Here is an 18,746-nt window from a genome sequence, read left to right as displayed (position 1 = left end):
TCTCCCTGCCCCAGCAGGGCCTCCCTGGGTTTGGGGGACAGGTGCCCTCATGGGGGGTCCTGAAGGTCAGGGCTGGGGCTGGGGCTGGGCTGGCAGAGGTGGCCTTGGCGGAGGCCACGTTCCAGGGTCTCACTGAGAGTCTGAGGCAGGCAGCCTTGCAGACACTGCTGAGGGACCCCCCACTTTGTGTTGTGGGTGATGCGGCCCATCGGTTGCCTCCAGGTTTAAATCAGGCAGATATTTACCTAGCGGCCTCCTCTGCCTCTGCACAGGGCCTGGAGTGGGATGGACTGGGGCGCTCAGCTGGAAGCTCTGCGGACACGGCCCCCTGGGCTATGCAGGCCTTGCTGGGAGCCACGTTGCCACTTTTCATCACCCACTTTTTGGGCGAGAACCCCCTCGAGTCCTCACATCTGCCACACCTCAGCGCCTGTGGCTTCACTGGACCACACTGCTGGAGTCAGAGCCCGGCAGGACAATGGCCAGTTTCTCTGTGATTGCTGGCGGGAGTCTTGAGCCATTCCATGGGCTGGGATCTGGAAGCGTCCTTGAAATGTCTCTGGGCACGTGGCTCTGTGGGTCGGGGCGGCACATAGCCCCGTAGCAGGCCGTCCTAGAGCAACAACCTGCTCTGTGAGCCAGCCCTGTGCAGGCCTCCCTCGGTACAGCCGCGAGGGGCCTCACCCTCCACCCACAGAAATCAAGGGCTGTGGAAGGCAGAGCCCTGCGCCAGCGCCTCCGGCAGAGTTATGCCAAACGTCCCACTGAATTCACCCCTCTAGGGAGAGGTGCCTCCTGCGGCTGCTTTTCCTAGAATAAGCATGAGAACCCCCAAATAGGTTCTAGAAAAAAACAGCAGCGTGCACAGATGTTAATCCTCTTCGAAACTGGACCGAATCATTTAGCCAAAGAAAATAGTAACAATGACTTCATTTTGAGAGGGTCACGGACACCCTTTCATGTTTGATTCCTTCTGACCTTGTGAGTTTATAGAAGGACAAGGAGAGAGGGATGTGCTGGGTTTGTTCAGATGTGGACAGAAAGTTTGGATGATAGCACGGAACATTTAGTTCAATCTTTCAACTTAAGGCTCTTAAAAGCCCTTTATTTTTATAGGTAACATGCTTTAAAGACTTTAAAATTTGAGGTTGCTAGCACTCACTGTGTGTGGATTGGACCAGCTCCATGAGAGTGAAGCCCGGGAGCCTCTCTGGTTGTCTTTGTGGGCGTCTGTGCCTGTGCCTGGTAGTAGCTCTGTCTGGAAGGTGGGCAGGGCCACAGAGCACCAAGAAAATACCAGGGCCTTTGCAGGTCTCAGGTGGATTCAGGTTGATCCAACAGACCCCGGCCCAGGGCCTGCAAGGAGGCTCCTTTCGCGTGGCTGCCATGGCCCCTATGACCTGGGTTTGTCCTATGGGAAGAGCTCCTGCAAGAACACCTTTTGAGGTCACCCCTTGGGGAGATGAGCTGGACAGCGTTTGGAGCCCCCAGCCGCTCACATTCCTGAGCTCTTGGTCCCATGTGGGGTTCGATAATTTTCTTTACACTGACAGGCAGCATCTCTTTGGCCAGCTGTGTGACTGTTGAGTCATGTTTCTTCTCTGTGCCTCAATTTTTCTCCCCTGCAAATGGGTTCACTGAAAGCACTGGCCAGGGGTGGGGCTGTGGCATGGCATGACAGGCTGAGGGGCACTGAGCAGGTGCCAGGAGCCAGGTGGTGTCAGGCAAGCCCCCCAGGAACCCCAGTCTGTGTGCACAGTGGGAAAGAGGCCATCAGGGGCAGAGGGGAATGAACACCCACCCTTTGGGGGCTCAGGTGCCAGATATGTGAGCAGGTGCATGGGCCAGATGTGTAAGCAGGTGCATGAGCCAGATGTGAGCAGGTGCATGAGCCAGATGTGTGAGCAGGTGCATGAGCCAGATGTGTGAGCAGGTGCATGGGCCAGATGTGTAAGCAGGTGCATGAGCCAGATGTGAGCAGGTGCATGAGCTAGATGTGAGAGCAAGTGCATGAGCCAGATGTGTGAGAAGGTGCATGGGCCAGATGTGTAAGCAGGTGCATGAGCCAGATGTGAGAGCAGGTGCATGAGCCAGATGTGTGAGCAGGTGCATGAGCCAGATGTGAGAGCAGGTGCATGAGCCAGATGTGAGAGCAGGTGCATGAGCCAGATGCGTGAGAAGGTGCATGGGCCAGATGTGTGAGCAGGTGCATGGGCCAGGTATGTGAGCAGGTGCATGGGTCAGGTATGTGAGCAGACACTTCCTGTGCAAGCCTGTGCTCCTGTGGCTCATGGATGTGTGATCCAGAAACCAGAGGCAGTGGCTTCACTGGGGGGGTGGTGACATTCAAGCTCTTGCAGGAGGGGGTTGTGGCAGGACAGAAGCATCTGACCAGAGGGTGCAGGGCCGCAGCATTTCTGCCCTTGGGGACAGGCGGCCCATGCTGGGATGGCTGAAGCCTCCACTGTCAGTTCAGAAACCAGGTACCTTTCCCATCTGACCCCCCAGGCAGCAGTTAACAGGCCCAGGTGAGAGAGTTTGTCTCTGAGACCCGCTTTCCTTGCTTTCTCCTGGGGCACTCTCCAGGGGGGTTTGCAGCAGTTCTGAGCATCAGGCCAGAGGCTGGGACTCTGCCTGAGTCGGGGTGAGGGCTTCCTGCAGCTCTGTGAGCTTCAGAGGCTCGGCATGTACAAGCAGGGTTGTTGTGACAACCTTTAAAAAGTCATGGAGAAGAACCCAGTGCATTTTCTCCTCAGAGGGAAGCAGAGGCTGAATGAATTTGCACCTGGACGTTCCGCCTCCACCTTCTTCCTGACCAAAGACTGCATATGCAGGTGGTTCCTGGGTATCGGGGGTGAGGAGGGCTGGCTGGCAGCAGGGAGAAGATGGGGGCTACCCCACACCTTGGCGGGGTCCTGGCGGGTTGCAGCCCCCAGAGCTGGGCTTCCCAGAAAGGAACATCGCTTCTGTCCTTTGGGCTCTGCTGGGGTCTCTCTGGGGAAGGGTGACCCAGGGCCTTTGAACAGCAGGTTCTAGACCAGGCCGTGGCTCCTGTGATGCTGACAGACTGCGGCTTGAGAGCCTGGGTCAGGAAAGCCCAGTCGGGGGAAGCCGGGGGCTGGTTCTGCATGGTTTCCTGAGGGATGTGCTCAGTGGGATTTGTCCCTGGAGCACCAAGGGCTGAAGGAAAGCTGCTCTGTCTCAGCCATGAGAGTTCTTCTGTGGGTGCAGGTAGGGATGGTGGGGTGAGCCCACCTTCCCGGGGGCAGATATAGGGATGCCGGGATGCCACGCTACAGGTGTGAGTCCCGGGAAGTGGGTAGGGGGGCGATGGGAGGAATAAGAGGAAGGTGGAGTGGGGGTGGGAGGAGAGAGGAGGAGGAAGGGGGTGGGGGGAGGGAGGAAGGAAGAGGGGGAAGTAGGATGGGGGTGGGAAGAAGGGAGAAGGAGGAAGGGGATTGTGGGGTGGGTGGAGGGAGGAGGAGGAAGTGGGGGCGTCCCCATCAGAGACCTCCAGCAGTTTGGTCCATGAGTGGGTTGGTTAGGCCTGGGTTTGGAAGCCCCTGCAGTGTTAGGTGCTCAGCTGGGCCACGGAGCCCTGGCCTTCCCTCTGAGCACACACCCACCGGGAATGGGCAGCCCGTTCTTGGTGACCCTGGGGGCTGGGGAGCACCCACCCTCTGAGCCCCAGCTCGGCTTCCATGTGTCAGGTGGGAGGCATGGGCAGGGCCAGGCTGTGGGAGTCCGGGAGCGAGTAGGGGGTTGACTGGGGCAGAGGTGGGGTCAGGGAGCAGGAAGTGAGCGTTTGCCCGCTGGGGTAGACGCTGGGTGGATGGGGAGCCAGGAGTCCTATGGGGAGAAGGGTCTGCCCTGGGCTGAGGCACTGTCGGGGCATCACGGGCACCTGTGTGCCCCTCGAACATGCCCTCGGTGCTCCCTGGCACAGGTCTGCTCAGGGTGTTGGCCTCCTCTGCAGTCAGGATCATGGGCCTGTTAATTGGGACACCTATGAACAAATGCTCTTCCCATCAGTAACCCCGTGAGCCCGTCTCTTGAGCCCCTGTGAAATGCACCCTGGGGTCCCGGCCTCACCTGCTGTCCTTCACAACAGAGCTGCAGGTCCATGGCCCAGGCAGGGTGGCCAACTCCTGCCCCCTGGAGTCGGCGAGGGCGACACTGGGGCCTCAGGCTCATCTGGGCGCCTTTAGAAACCAGCACAACGTGGGGCCTTTGCAGACAGTATTCTCTGCGAGCAGGAGCATGTTTGAAGGGGGCTCATTTGAAACCCTACCTACAGGGTTGCTGTCCCTTTGGTGAAATGCCCACATGGGTGACAGTGATTCTAGCCCTTGATTTCCTTGAGCTGATCGTGGGCCCCTGGGCTGAGAAGCCCCTCAGCCAGGAGTTCCCAGGCCCAGGGATGAGTGAGCTGTACAGCAGTGTCAGAGCAAAGCAGCCGTCCTCGCCCTGGGCCCATCCAGCGTGTGCAGCGGGCAGAAGCCTGCGTGAGCTGGGCAGGGACGAGGGACTGTGCCGCCACCCCAGTGTTAATCTGCGTTCATTTTCCTGACTTCCTGCATTTCTTGTGATTTGAAAGCTGGGGAGTGGAGGTTCCATTTCCTGCTCTATCTGGAAGGAGAAGGCTTTCAATTCGGCAAAAAGGTCATCTTTGTGGGCGACTGTGCCTCAGGCCACGTGGAGGCCACATGGAACTCCCGTGGGGGTGGGGACCGTGGGACTGGATGGCGGGAAAGTGCCCCACCCCTGCAGCCCTGGAACTGTGGCTGGGGTAGGGCTAAGGCTGGGAGAGGGAGTCTGGCAGGGAGGGAGCTGAGGCTGCTGGGGGGACCGCCGCTGGGGGTGCCCTAGAAGGAGGGAGCTGTGGCTGTGGGTCCCTGATGGGAGGAAGATGTGGCTTGGTGGGGAAGCTGTCGGGGGAGGGAGCTGTGACTGCGGGGGGTGCCATGCCTGGGGGTCCCTGACTGGGGAGTTGCTGGCTGAGGGGCAGCCATGGCTGGGGGAACCCTGGCTAGGGAGGGGCTGGCTAGGGGTGAGCCAGGCTGGAAGGGGGGCCCTGGCTGGGGAGCAGCTGGCTGTGGCAGGAGCCGTGGCTGGGGCTTCTGCTCCCTGCATCTGTTCCTGTATATAGTGAAGATGGGTTCTATTGCCAAAGTTCTGCAGGTGGGGTGTGTGCCATTCACACCACAACATCACACAGGCACTCTCCTGCACACACACACACATACACACACACACACACTCAGACCCTCACACTCCAGGGCTGGGCAGGGGACCCCAGACCTGGCCTCCAGAGCTCATCCCTGGGTACCTGGGCAGGGAGTGTTGGTCACACTGTGCACCCCATCCTTGTTTTCTCGATGTTGGATTTACTTTTCCTGCCAGCCGCATGGCCTGCCCTTCTCAGGGCTTTGGGCTACTCTGCAGGGCTGGTGTTCGAGGCAAGAAAGGGAAAGGGGCAGTTGAGAGGGAGTGTGTGCTGTGGAGGCTGAGACCCCGTTTGCACTGAGCCCTTCCGTGGTTGCTCAACTCTGGCAGGAGCCCACTGAGGCTCAGGGCACCTCTGCATGGTGCCAGGGCCACACGAGCTCTGCAGCACATGGACAAAGGCGCATCTAATCCTTGTGGGCAGAGTGGCTTATAAGACACATTAGCAGGTCTGTCTGTGCAGCCAGAAGGAAGAAAATGAAGTTAGATGCCCACATGTAACTTGGCACCCAGAGATACATTCCAGGTGGCCACCTGGGGCTCCCTGGTGTGGTCTGGGGGTCGGTGGGAGCCAAGGGGCTGCTCTGGGTCTGTGTGGAGGTGGATACCGAAAGCCATAGGGCGTGCCTGGGAACATTCATGGCCATTTGGCAGGGCCGCTCCCGGCACAAAGAAAGGCTGTCAGAGGTGCGGGCCATGCTTATCACCCGCCTCTGACCCCACCAGGCACCTCACAAATGTGACCCTTATATGTCAGAGTTTTTAATTCGAGAAGACGTTTCTGTTGCTGTTATGGACAGTGCTGTCCTAAACAAAGGTGTTCCTTGGTCATTTCCCCATCAGAACACGGTGGGAGGGACCTGCTCTGCCGCAGCACCCCAGGCCGGGCTGGACAGGCCCGAGTGGCCGTGGTTGAGTGGCCGTGGTCCAGTGGCCGTGGTCCAGTGGCCGTGGTCCAGGGCGTGGAGGGCGCAGCGCGTTCCGTTTCGGCTCCTCCGGTGGGGGTCGCTGTGCTCGCTGCCTGCGTGCCTCGCGTGCGTGAGCAGAGACTGTGTGGATACCGGGCGCCCGCCGGTCACGGGCTGGTGGGCAGAGAGGTCACGACCTGTTACTTTCTGGGCCTTTACGTGTTGCCACGTGTGCGTTACGCTCATAATAAAAACGTCCAACGAGACGAAGAGCAAAGTGAACTTTCTGGTTAAGGCTCCCACTGGGACTTCGGCGCCTGCTGAGCCATGCCTGGGCCTCTGGCTCCCCCTGGCGGCCGGTCCCTGGCTGACGGAAGCGCCTGGCGCGGGCTCCGGGCGTCCTGAATCCTGTGCACGGGCCTCGGGGTCTGCGAGCCGTGGCGGTGTTCGGAGCGTGTTCTCCCTGGAGCTGCTGCCACCCTGGGCGGCTTTGGGCGCGTGCAGCAAGCAGGGTTTGGCTTTGGAAGTGCAGCTCGTCCTGGTGCCAAGCACAGAGCCCAGCCTCCAAGATGCTCAGGAAATGCCGCTCTCTGCGCCCGAGTGCTCAGTGCGAACCTGTGGCGTCTGTTACGGTCTCCGGCTGCGAATGTAGCAAGGAGTGGGGACTAGGCCTGGGAGATGGGAGGGTTTGTCTGAATGACTTCCTGAGCGAAAGCAAACCGGGAAGTCTCGGGCTGCGCGCTGGTGCCCCGACCTCGCACCTCCCACCCTTTCTGTGGGGCCAGCACCCAGAAAGCACGAGGGGAGGCTGGCAGGCCGTGGGTCGTACTGGCGGAGGGGCCGGTCCTCCGACGATGGGGCAAACGTCTCCGGCCCAGCCCCCCAGGCTCGGGGATGCGAGGGCAAGGGCTGCGGGGTGGGAACGCTGGCCGAGGCTGTTGCCGTGTGACGGCTCCACACCAGCTTAGCTTCCTCACCTGGCACACAGGCTCTGGCTGGAATTTGCTGCATTCTCCAAGCTCTGCAAAATTCAGAAGCAGAGGCCTCCCTGGGCTCTCACGGCCCCCTGGCTTCTTGCCCACTCACATAGAGGGTCCAGAGCTGCGCCTGTGAGGCTGTGAGGAAAGCAGGTGCTTCAGGCCTGCCGGGGGCCACTGGGAGTAGCTGGGTGGGCTCCTCAGGCCCTGCAGGGCTGACCCCTGGCTCCAGGTCCTGGGCCTCCGTGCCACGTTCGGTGCCTGTGCCTTGCTCTTCTTCTTCTTTAAATCCCACCTGTGAGTTTTATTTTTGTAACTGCAGAGCATGATGAAAACCGCAAAGCCACCGAGGCACGCGTCATGTCTGCGGGGAGGGCCCCTCACTCTCTGGCTCTGCATCATCCGCGTGTCTCACTCACCATGGATGTCCCTGCCTCTGAGCCCACCCTCACCTGTGTCCTCAGCTGGGTAGGCGCTGCCCTCTCTGCCTCCGCCTCCACCACCTCCTGGACGTCGTAGTCTCTGTCACCAGGTAGTAGCAGGGCTGGGCCCCTTTGGGCAAGCACGCCCAGGCCCAGGGGTGGGGCCCACAGCCATACAGATCCAGCCAGGCCGGGGTCTGCCCTGCAGACTTTCCCTCATCAGTAGGATAAGGCCCAGCGTGATGATGGGGGTCCCACTGTCAAAGAAGTGATCAGGAACATTGGAGGACGGGGTGGGTGTGGTGTAGGAGGGAGCTGGAACCACTGGGGTATGGCACACTTGCCTTCACTTTCCAGGGCATGAGCTGGGAGGGTGGTGCCTGCAGCGTCCCCACAGCAGCTCATGGGCCTGGGTCTGCCCCAGGTCGGGGCTGCCCTGCCGATGGTGGCCATGGTGTGCAGAACACAGGGCCCTCCTGCTGTGTCCACCAGGGAGATGGCCATGGTGCCCCAGGCTGACCACCTCCATGCACCTCACTTCCCAGCCAGTCCTGCCTTCCACATTGGTGATGATTTCTAGGTATTTGCAGTGAGGCTAGGTCCTGTGGCAAGGAGCAGACCGGGGTGAGGGGTGGTCCGTGGTCAGGAGCAGGGCCTGGGACCCCAACCTGCATTGAGGTCCAGCCTGCCCTGGTTAGCTGGGTGCCCTGAGCAGACCCCAGGGTGGCAGTCCTGGTGTGGGCAGCGGTCCTGGTGTGGGCGGATTCCTGGAGGACACGTGGGTCTTGCATCCAGCACAGGTCCTGGTGCCTGGGAGGTGCTTACCCGGTGGCCCCAGCAGGCACGAGTGTGGCTGTCACAGCTGGGGTCTAGGTAGGTCAGGCAGCCCTGTGGGAACCTGGCTGCGTGAGTCTGCCCTGGGGCCTTCCATGAGAAAACCCAGTTAATGAGCAACCTGTAAACTCTTGAAAACCGAGTGGGCCTTCACCAGCTTGAAAGGCCGCCCATGCCTTTCCTCCTCGGCCCTCACAGCCCAGCTCGGCGTCACAGCAGAGTCCTGGTGGTGGAGATGCTTTGCCCACTGGCCACCCAGGGCTGGGAGCCTCGGCCAAGGGCTCCTTCCTTGCACTGTGGTCTCTCGGGACCTAGGAGGTCCCAGGGTGTGGACTGTGGTGAACTGTTCTCTGACAGGTGGCCCTTTTTCTCCCACATGGGTGAAGGGTGAAGCCTCTGGGTGGTCCTGTACCTGTCTGTCACATCCCAGGCTGCAGCTGGGTCCCCAGGGAGGCCTCCGTGAAAACACAAATCAAATGCTAATTTCCTGGTGAAGAGTCTTTATGAGAACAATGCGGCCCGTGCCCCTTTGCGGGGCTCTGCTGGTGGAGAGGAACAGCTAAACTGTAGCACTAAAGAGAGATGCCTGCTACATGATCCCCTAGACGTGTCCCCGGGACACTGGACATCTGGTGGCCCTGCAGACTCCTAGGAAGGGGACTGTCCTCCCAATGGCAGCCGGGACTGCCTGTCCTCTTTTGGGTGGCCAGGATGTTGCAGGCTGAGTAGGTGTCTGGCCTTACCACTGGGGGGGCCACGTTGCAACATAAGAATTCAGTGTCCCTCTGTGGGGAATTTGCTTCCTGGCTGCCACGCTGCCACTCTCTCTTGTCTTCTGTTTGGCCCCTTCCCCGTTGCACATCCTGGCCTGGCGTGGTCATCCCGTGGCGTCCTCGACCCTCTCCCATGTGGCTTGTGTGCTCCATGGTACCTCCTGCCTCCCGAAATCACCTCTCTGTTCACTTTGTGCCAGGTACAGTAGCCACGAGGGCTGAGACCCTCCCCTTTTGTTCTCCAACGCATGCATCTTCAGTGCTGCGAGCAGGCTGGGCTTGCAGCAGGAGCACGGGTGAGCGTGCGGAGTGAATGAAGGGCCGTGTGCCCATGTGGGTGGTGTGCGGGGGTGTGGTGAGGCACGTGCAGGGCTGTAGCGAGGTGTGGGACCTGCGGAGTGAATGGAGGGCCGTGTGCTCGTGTGGGTGGTGTGCGGGGGTGTGGTGAGGCACGTGCAGGGGTGTAGTGAGGTGTGGGACGTGTGGAGTGAATGGAGGTCCTTGTGCTCGTGTGGGTGGTGTGCGGGGGTGTGGCGAGGCTTGGGGCTGGAGTCAGCCAGTTTCCGGGCTTTTGGTTTTCTGGCTGTAAAATGCACGTGCCAGGATAGTTGTGAGGTGCACGCTCCCTCGTGCATGGAGCATGGTTCCACAGTGCTGTGGACAGAGGAGCCCTCGATAAATGCCAGCCGTGAGCATCGGGAGCTGGCACGAGAGCAGCTTTGAGAGCCTGGGTCGTTCAGGGCGAGAGAGGCTCCGGGAGTGGAGGCTGTGAGCCAAGGAGGAAACTCGCTACTTGACGTGTCCTGGGTGGTTCAGGGCGAGCGAGGCCATGGGGAGCACAGGCTGTGAGCCAGGGAGGAAATGCCACTCGACCATTAGGAGGAAGTGGCGTGCTCCTCGAACATGATGGTACTAGGTTTGAAAACCAACACTAGCAGCAAAAATGACTCCGTGTCCATACCCTAGTTTTTAAAAGTTGATAAATACTCCCTGTAAAAATGAGTTTTAAAAGCATAGGAATTTATAAGAGAAACACTTTCATCAAATACATGAAAAAAATCAGTCTCACTCAAAATGGAAGTAATAAGAAATCAAGCAGCATTAAGGATTGTGTGGTTTGGAAATTGTGATATGGGTCTCCCTTGATTGTTTTGAACAGCTTTGTTGAGATGTAATTCACATTCTGTGCAATTCACTCGAAGTGTACAATCCAGTGGTTTTCAGTATGTTCAAAAGTCTGTGCCACCATCATCCCCGTTGACTGTAGCACATTTCATCGCTCCAGAGGGAAGCCCTTCTGCCACCCTCCCTCCCTCCAGTCCTGGCCACTGTTCATCTCCTGGCGTCCCTCTTCCGAGCTTCCATACGAATTAAACCATGTAACGTGTGGTCCTTTCTGTCTGGCTTCTTCCCGTCAGCATGTGGTTTCCGGGTTCGTCCGTGTTGCACCCTGTCCCAGGGCTTTATTCCTTGCTGTCACTGAATAATACCCCACCGGGTGGAGACACCACACTGTGTTTGTGGGTTCAGCAGTTGGCGGACTTCTGAGCAGTGTCCACCTTTTAGCTGTGATGAACGGTGCTGCTGTGAACACTTGTGCACAAGTTTCAATGTGGACGTGTCTTCATTTCTCTTGGGTATATACCTAAGGTGGAATCACGGGGACTATGGTAGCTGCGTTTACGCATTTGAGCAACCGCCAGCCTGCTTTCTACACCAAGTGTCTACACCATCTCACATCCCTTCCCGCAGCCTTGAGAGTTCCGATTTCACCACATTTTGCCATCACTTGTTTTTACCTGACTTTTTGATTCCAGCCCACCTTGGGTGTAAAACAGTATCTCGTGGTTTTCATTTGCATTTTCGTGATGACTGATAATGTTGAACATCTTTTTTGTGTGTGTTTTTGTTGGCAATTTGTATTTCTACCTTGGAGAAATGTCTATTCCGATTCTTGCCCACTTTTAGTTGGATTATTGTCTTTTTGTTGTTGAGTTAAGAGTTCTTTACATCGTCTGGATGGAAGTGCTTCCTCACATACATGATTCGCAAATATTTTCTCCCATTCTGTGAGTTGTCATTTCACTTTCTTGATGGTATCCTTTGAAGCACGAACTTTTAAAAGCACAAAACTTTTAAATTTTTATGAAGTCCAATTTATTTTTCTTTTGTCACTTGGGTTTTTGCTGTCATATATAAGAAGCCTTTGCCAAATCCAAGGTTATGAAAAAGAAAACCTTCAAAAGGTTTTTTATTTTAGCTCTTATGTTTAATATATTAAATATATTTTTAATATTTTAAATATGTATAAATATAATATATATTACATTACGTATATTATATTATACAATTACATAATATGTTATATAATTGTATATTATATATTGTATATACTATATATTATACATATTATATATTATGTATTTATTATATAATATATATTAATATATATTTAAATAAAAATTTTAATAGCTGCATGTGGTGTGAAGTAAGGATCCAGCTTCGCCCTTTTGCGTGTGTCTGTTCTGTTGACCCAGCACCGTTTGTTGCAGGCTGCTCTTTCCTCATTGAACAGTTTCGACATTCTTGTCAAACATGAGTTGCCTGTAGGTTTATGAGTTTATTCCAGAACCCTCAGTTCACTGCATCGATGCATGTGTCTGTCCTTGCGCCACTCCCACACTGTCCTGTTACCATCACTTTGTAGTAAGTTTTAAAATTGGGAGTGTAAGTCCTTCAGCTATTTTGTAATCCAATCCTATGAACAAACTAGATGGCAGATGAAATTGAAAATTTCCTAGAAAGGTGAAAACTACTCAAACTGATTCAACAAGAAATAGACAATGTGAATAGATCTATAACAAGTGAAGAGGTTGAATTAGTAATCCAAAAACACCCTTAAAGAAAAGCCAAGGACCAGAGAGCTTCCCAGCTAAATTCTACCAAGCATTTAAATAATTAAAACCAATTCTCACAAACTCTTTCAGAAGACTAGGAGAGTGGGAAGCACTTCCCAGTTCATTTTATGAGACAAGTATTACTCTGATACCATAATCAGACAAAGACATTGCCAAAAAAAGAAAATTGCAGACTCATTTAGCTTATGAATATGGACACAGAAATCCTTAGAAGACTACTAGTAAATAAAATCCAGCAACATATAAAAAAAATTCACCATGACTAAGTGGGATTTATCCCAGGAATTCAAGGTTGGTTTAACACTTGAAAATCAATGTAATACATTATATCAATAGAATAAAAAATTAAAAACACCCAATCATCTCAATAGATGCAGAGAAAGTATTTGGCACAATTCAACACCATTCATGAAAACACTCAACAAGCTGATAACGAGCATCTGTGACAAAGCTCACAGCTGACACCATGCTTGTGGTGAAGGAGCAAATGCATCAGGAGCAAGACAAGGATGTTCCCTATTGCCCCTTCTATTTAACATTGTACTGGAGGTTCCAGCCAGGAAAGTTAGGCAAGAAGAAATAAAAGACATCCAGATTGGAAAGGAACAAGTAAAACTGTATTTTTAGAGGCCAGATCTTATATATGTGTATCTTATATATGAGCTATGTATCATGTATCATATATATCATATATCATATATATCGTGTATCATATATATATTTAAAAGTAAAAGTTTCTTCTAAAAAGTTTTTTATTGTTCCTCTAAAAATACAGTTTTTTCTAAGTAATCCACAAAAAAACTATTAGAACTAATAAATGAGCTCAGAAAGGTTGCAGGGTGTAAGATCAATACAGAAAAATCTATTCTATTTATTTATACTTGCAATGAACAATCCAAAAATGACATTAAGAAAGAAAAATCTGTTTACAACAGCTTCAACAAGAACTTATACTCTGAAATCTACAAAACAGCATTGAAAGTAATTAAGGAAGATCTAAATAAATGGAAAGTTATCCCGTGTTCATGGATTGGAAGATAGAATACTTCCTAAATCGACTAGAGTCCACACAACTCCTGCTGGAATCCCCACTGGCTACAGAAATTGTCAAAGTGACCCCAATACTTAAATTGAATTTCGGGGAACCCAGAATGGCCAAAGCAATCTTGGAGAAGAAAAAAATCGGGGACCCCTTGGCTCTGGAAGTTCTTAGTGTCTTTGAAAATATCTGCTTTGTTTTGGGTAGAGTGTGGATGGCTCCCTTAGAGCCTACAGAGCACATTGAGATCTTTTGTTTTGCCTTAGTGAACTTTATAACATCAAGGAGGAGATGTCGGTGAGCCTCGCTGCCCCGCTGTGCTCCACCCATCGGCCCTCCTTGCTGCAGCATTCAGGAGAAGACAGAGGCAGTGTCTTCTGCCAACCTCCTCGGACTGGGAGGCGTAACAAGACTTTGAAGGCGTGCCAGGAATAGCACCCACATGGAGCCCAGGGGACATGGATCGAGGTCTGAAAAGCATTTCTTCCCACCCTCTGCCGAGTCACCTGCACTGCCAGAGGTGGAGCTGGCATAGGGAGTTTGCCCAAAGACATCAGGAAGAAACCTCTGTTTTCTCTACAAACATCCGATTGAGAACATTTCAAACCTGCATTGACGTTGATAGGATGATCAGAAAATGCTCATACACACCTTCCATTCAACTCACAAGCAAACACTTGCCACATTTTTCCCAGGCGCTCCCTTTCTCTCCATCCATATCCACACACACACATATCCACGCACACAGGTATCCATGTGTGTGCACACACAAGAATATCTACATGCACCTCCACGTGTGTACATATCTGCACACATCCGTGATGCATATCCATGTGTGCACATGTACATACCCATGCACACATTCACGCATGCTCATCTGTTTGCACACATAATCCACATGCAATCCATGCACACAGATAGCCACGCATGCATGTATCCATAGCCACACATCCATGTACACGCACACATGTGTGCTCCTGCATATCCACAAGCAAGTACAGACACTCGCTGAGGTGAGCCACAGCATCTCCACCCATTGCCCTGTAGGTGCACTTCTGTGTGCATATCCCAGGAACAAGGACATTCTTCCACAGAGCACAGTGTCATCGTCACGCCTGAGAAGTTTACAATAATTCTGTCCATGCTCCTGTGAACAGGCCATCTCCAGATGCACTCCATAATGTCCTTTGCCCCACTGGCCTGCGTGTCTTTTGGGCAGTCCCAGAGCCGTCGGGGACCACGTGTTGCATTAGTGTCCTGCTCTGTAATCTGTTGACTCTGGAGCAGCCCTGCCCACCCCCGCCACCCCACCGCCTTCTTCCTGACATGGGTGTTTCTGGGAGTCCAGCTGGGTTTCTGTGGGGGTGTCTGTCCTGCAGCCTGGACTTATCCACCTGCCTGCTCGTGTTTAGATGCAGGCTTTGTGGAGAACCACGGCAGGGGTCCATGTGGCCTCCTTGTGGCCTCCTGTCAGGGGCAGAGGTGGCAGCTGTCCCTGGGAAGATGCCTCAAATATCTTTTCCCTGCGACGCTTTGATCCTCATGCTGCTCCTGCCTCAGGCCCTGCTGCCCGGCTCATGACCCTTCACCGGTGATCCATCTCCCGTGTCTCTGGCGGCCTTCCCAAGGGTGGGCCGTGGGGGTAGGGTGGAGGTTGCACCAAGCCCAAGGGGAGGACCTGGCTCTCGTGGGCTTCCAGCTGCCGCCAGCCAGGTGCGGGAAGAGGCAGGCTGCCCGCTGAGCACCAGGCTGTGCTTGGCATTAATTTAGGAGCCAAGAAGGCTCCCACCGCTCGTGATCACCCAGCGGAGGACTGGGGTTGAAGAGGTTGAAGAGCTCAGGCTCCCCACCTGGTGGTCCCCAGGCTCTGCCGAGCGGTCAGAGGGACACCAGAGCCTGGGGAGGGACACGGCTGAGTCCAGGAATGTACATCCAGGGAAGAGCTAAGAGAAGCCTCGTCGTGGAATCGGGGGACAGAAGCCTCCACTCTGCCCCACTGTGGAGGAGACAATGGGCTTATGGGGCACCCTGAGCACTGAGCAGAGGGGGAAAGAGGCTGTAAGCCGGGGGTAGACGTTAGACAGGGTGTTGTCACACCCCCTCTGCCTCCATAGGTCTTCAGGTCCATGTGGTGTTCGGTGACAGGGGAGCGCCCTCCAGGGACCTGGACCTGGGCCCAGCCACCTGGCCCTCTCACTGTACGGCCACCTTCAGCCACTGAATCTGCAGACAGCGGCAGCTGGTCATGCCGCTGGCCGGGTTGTGCCCAGTCCAGGTCTGGTGAGAGGTCCTGGCCAAGCAACGGAGCCTTCAGGGGGCACTTGCAGAGCTTCTGGCCTTTTATCATTGCGGTTTGAAAAAGTAGCCACAAGATACAGAGTCCAGGAAGCACATTCAGAGACTTTAGACAATCATAAACTAGTTGCGCCACAGAAAGATGAAAAGTCATGTTTTCATTTCAAAAGGGCTGGAGACGTGTCCGCGGCATCCAAACCTTGACTGGCTGTGCCCGCCTGGGGGGTGTGCCCATGGGCAGTGGGTACTGGGACCTCAGGGCCCAGGTTTCCCTCTGTGGACTCTCTAGGAGCCCTGCCTGGGCCTGCCCTTGGACAGTCTCTGGTCCCTGGGGAAGGAGGGGAGGGAGGCCACACCTGAGGGGTCTCTGCAGGACATTCTGGGCTCAGGCGGGTATCTGGGGGCAAGGACAGGGAGGGAACGAAGGGGGTGGCTCAGGTGGGGGCTGCCCTGCTCCCTCATCTGTGTCGTCCTCCCCCAGCCTCCAGGGCTGAGGTGTGGGAGGCCCACAGGGAGGGAGCCCAGAGCCGCCCGCCACAGGCTGAGGCCTAGGGTGGCCACGAGTAGGAGGAGCACTTCTGACAATTGAACAGCCCGGAGCCTCGAAGCTACGGTTGGGGCCTTCAGCCCGGAAATGGGCCCCCCTCTTTACCCCCTGACGAACCAGTTTCCCCGTTCATGTGTGGGTGTTTGTGCCTTTTTTAAAAAAGAAAATAAAAGATCACACTATTTAGGAATCCAAACCAGACAGACCAACAAGACAGGACAAACCCTGGCTCGGGGCAGGTGAAGGCAGTGAGAAGAGGCTTCCTGGAGACCAGATGGGGTGCAGGGAGTGGGGAGGCCCAGTTCTTGGCGCCTGTGTTCATGGTGGGCGGAGTCTCCCTTGGCGTCTGAAACGGCCACTGGTGCATATGACCTCCCCCTGCATCTCAGGCCTCCCTCCCGCTGTACCCACCCTGCACCCTGCTGCCAGCTGCTTCAGCGTTCAGAGCCCGTGGCTGGTGTGGCAGTGGCGAGCCCTCCATGGCTATGTGGACGCCAGAGGCTGAGGGAGGACACCCGCTCCGTGGTGGGACAGCACGCCCGGGTCCACCAAGACCAGGTGGACGCTGAGGCTCCAGGGCCTCGTGGCTGTTCCAGTGGCCCCGTCACCTCAGGAGACAGGGCCCGACTCTGCAGGACGGCACCAGTGGGGGACGGCAGGTCCTCTAAGGGGTGTGGGGTTCTGAGCTGTTCGCCTCAGGACCCTCAGGAATGGGCAGGTCGTGATAACAGGAGTGGCTGCATGTGGGCAGCCCATGGCTACAGCTTCCAACGGGCATTTCTAGTGCCCTGGCCAGATGGCCGGCCAGCAGGGGCCATGGTGCCGCTGCACTGTAGCCTAGCAACAGAGGAGATCCATTTTCTCATCAGGTTAGCCAGGGAGTAGAGCAGGGAGTCAACCCAAGTCTCTCCACGCGGAGTGGGACAGGCTGTGATGATGCCCAACACAGCAGCTGGGTCAGCTTGGCTTCCAGGAAGGGAGCCCCTTGGCCCGCCTGTTGTCATAACTGAGAGCCAGAGAAAGGGGCCCCACAGGCTCCGGGGCCCTGGGGACGCAGCTGGGTGGCTGTGTTGTGTGGTGCCGCCTTTCCGGGATCCCCGGGATTGTTGAGCCATGCTCTTCCCCAGCTCCCCGCTGGCCTTTGCAGGGATGATGTGCTTGTCTGCGTGGGGTTTGCTGAGGGAGTTTGTGGTTAACATTCCCTTGTTGAGTTGAATGAGGACCCCGTGTTCTGTGCTCAGCCCAGGAACACTCAGAGGGGAAGGTGGTGGGATTCGAAGGCTGCTTCCTCTGCGAAGTCAGACTGGGAAGGTCGATCTCAGGCCTCAAGGCAATAGGGTGGAAGGACTTTAGACTGGGGCACTCTCCTGTGTCACCCAGGTCCCGTGCACCCCCAGGGAGGGGTCTCACCTGTCTTGTCAGCTCTGCTCTGTCGAGAGCTGTGGACCCTCTTCCTCCTTAGCTTGGGTCATCCCATGTGAGCTCCATCATGGGCCTCCCAGCCACCCCATCAGAGCCAAGTGGTTCCTGCCTTCCTGCAGACCCCAAGGTCCCTCATGCTGACATGTGTCCTCCGTCTCTAGCAGGCCTGAAGCCGCACTCACCCCAGGAGGGGCCAAGGAGCTGCAGGGAAACTGCCAACTGCTGCTCCCTGTGCCTCAGCTTCTCTGTTCCCTCCACCAAGGGGAAGAGGCCGTGCCGAAACCCTGGTCTGTGCCGAAACCCTGGTCCGCGCCGAAACCCTGGTCCGCGCTGCTCATGGTGCCATGTAGGAGGCTCATGTAGTAGCCACCCTTGCCAGGTGCTTCCTGGTGGGAACCAGATCCCAGGGGCTGAGCTGGGGGGCCATGGCAGAGCTGCACTAGGATTTCCAAGAGGTGAAATGTGTGATGCTGTGGAGGTGCTTGGAGGTGAGGGAACCCCGATGGAGGACAGGAGGCTCTCAAAGCACTTGGAGGTGGAGGAGTCCTGGACAATGGACAGGAAGGGTGGGGTCAGGAGTGCAGTGGGCAGGTGAAGCTTGGAGGGAGCTGGGCACCCTGCAGATGGCAGGGTGGGTGCTCAGTGCGATGGGGCTGCCACCATCCTCCAAGTGTGGCCCCGAGGGCCAGAGCTGCTGTCCCTCCATCGCCGGGTGTAATCAGTTCCTTGTGCCTGGCTCTGCCCAGGAGCTGTATGTGGGGGGTGTGAATGACCCTCTGAGCACAGAGCCTTTGGGATGGGGCTGGGGGCGTCCCCACCCTGACAGTGTGGCAGGGCATCCCCCACAAGTGGAGCCCAGAGTTCCCTCCCCGAGAAGTGCTGGGGGAGGAGGGGGCGGTCTCTGGAATTTCTGTTCGGAGACTTTTCGGAGGCGTGTTTAAGCATAAAATCACATCAGCAGCAGTCAGTTTTCAAGCAAAGAGACTATTCTCTGGGCATCTCTAAGACGAGTTTGGACAGTGTGGGGATTAGTTTGGGGAGCAAGGCCTCGCCGAGACGCAGGTGTTTGCTTGTGGAATGCCTGCGCCTGCCCTCGAGAGGGATGTGGCGCTTAGCTGCTTGAAACGAGGCCGGGTCCCAGGCAGCCCAGCCCTGCCCTGTGGGAGCAATCAGCCGCTGGCTGTAGCATGTCCTGACCTGGGGACAGCTGGGGACAGGTTGTGAGGCTGTTTCATCACAGCTGCTGTCACATCTACTGACCCCAGCCCTGGGGGAGGGTGGCTGCGACCCCAGCCACACCCACACAGCCTGGAGGAGGCAGGGTGACGAGGGACTCCAGCTGGGGGAGCGGGCATGCAGAGTGCCGCGGCGGGGGGGATGGATTG

This window comes from Theropithecus gelada, chromosome 3 (genome assembly GCF_003255815.1).
Source record: "Theropithecus gelada isolate Dixy chromosome 3, Tgel_1.0, whole genome shotgun sequence".
Lineage (NCBI taxonomy): Eukaryota > Metazoa > Chordata > Mammalia > Primates > Cercopithecidae > Theropithecus > Theropithecus gelada.
Note: the sequence above shows the minus strand (reverse complement) of the source record.